Raw genomic sequence first — 1,991 nt, forward strand, 5'->3', positions numbered from 1 at the left:
TGGGGCTGGACTGCCTCCCCAATGCTGGCTTTCTCCATTTTGCTGGCTTTCTCCCCTGCTTCTTCCTCTTCCTCCACTTCATTTCTTACTCTTCCTTTCAAGAAACCCCAGACCCAAATAAAGCCTTATTGGGTCTTATCATACCCAGCCTCATGAGTCTCTCCAAGAAGTTTATCAAGATGTTTTCCCCAAAGACAGTTCCCAGCTCTTAAGATAAGAGCTTTGTTCACATTCTCAGTAACCCCTGGAGTAAGCATTGTTACCTCAGTTGACACTTCGGACATCAAGAGAAGCAAAGAACTTGCTTGATTAAAGATCCGCTATATAATAGACTCCCTACTTGGCCAATAGACTTGACTCGGGGGTCACAGGCTGTGGGCTAAGTGTGGCTAAAGAAAGACCCTGACATTTCTTAGGAGTTCTGCATGGTCCTATGACTTGATATGTCTTATTTGAGCTGGAATTTCCCCCCTCCTGCCCCCTTTTCACAAAGAAAGTGAGCATCAGAGACAGAAAAACAACTTGCCTGAACTCAGCAGTAGGCTGGACCACCTTCCCCTGCCCAGGCCATCTCCCCACCTGGGGGCAGAAGCCTGGAAACCTGGGTGTTAGCTCCAGATCTGTTCCTGTTTGCTCTGGGGCCCTGGCTACCTCCCTTCCCAGAGTTGAGCCAGTGGGATTGGATGGGGAAGTTCCCCCCACTGCAGATGCTCAGAAGGCCAGGATTCCACCTCTGTCAACTGCGCTCAAGTTTCTCTAGTCAAGAGACTGTCCTGCCTTTGCAGGCTCTGCAACTCTCAGTTTTGACCCCAGGTTGCAGGCTGGTGATGGACTATGTAGGAAAGGAGTTTGTATTCCTTGTCACCCCCTGACCCCACCTCTCCTCCCACCAGAGTTCCTCATGCAGCCAGCACCCTGAGAACCCTGCTGGCCCCAGACTGCTTTTCAAATAACCCAGAGGGCTAAGTTCCTAAGGAAGGAAGGGATTAGACAAATAAAAAGCCAATCCAAAAACTTTCTTCTTTTTCTGGTCTTGGGGAGTAGCACACGTTCAGTGCTTCAGGATGTCCCCTTTCTGGCTTCCCAGTGCCTCTCCCATCCTTAATCAGCCAGAGCAGGGATTTTCCTGGTGGTCCAGTGGTTAAGACTCTGTATTCTTAATGTAAGGGGCATGGGTTAGATCCCTGGTCAGGGAACTAGATCCCACATGCTGCAACTAAGACTCAGCACAGCCAAATAAATAAATAATTTTTAAAAGTAAAACAACCAGAGCACTTTGCCAAGGGTGACCAATTCTTCTCAGTTTGCCTGGGACTTATGTCATTTTTCAAACAGAAAAGCTAGCATTCCAAGAATACCTGCTCACTCCTAGGCAAACTGGGAGGTCAGTTTGCTCTTACCTTTAATATTGTCTACCTTAAGAATAATGTAAGATTATTTAAAGTACATATGGACTAAAAAGAAATGTTTTAGAACAGAAAGGTGTATTTTGTCTTTGTTTTTCATATATGCCTTTATTTTTTTATGTCGAAAATGTGCCATTCAAAACTTGATTAACTTGAGATAGGACTTTTGAGTTTATCCTTTTGAAAGTTCAAAGGAACTGAACCAGAGTTTTCTTATTTTTACTCAAACAACTCAAACAACAAACAAATTTTGTAAATCATACAGGATTTCTTTCGTATCTGTTGCAAATTTGAAAAATATTCCCAAGCCTACATACTTACTATCACATTCAACTTTCCTGATAACTATTGCACAATTATCTTTTTTATATAAATTATTATTATAACAAAGTTGTTTGGATTTTAAAACCAACTTACCATATAGCCGGAGTTAAGTGTTTTTTTTTTTTTTGGTAATGAACTAAATAAATTAAAAAAAAAAGAATGGCTTGAGCTTCCCTGGTAGTCCAGTGGTTAAGAATCTGCCTGCCAAAGTAGGAGTCATGGGATCGATGCCTAACCTGGGAAGATCCCACACACAGCAGA

This window comes from Muntiacus reevesi, chromosome 3 (genome assembly GCF_963930625.1).
Source record: "Muntiacus reevesi chromosome 3, mMunRee1.1, whole genome shotgun sequence".
Classification (NCBI taxonomy): domain Eukaryota; kingdom Metazoa; phylum Chordata; class Mammalia; order Artiodactyla; family Cervidae; genus Muntiacus; species Muntiacus reevesi.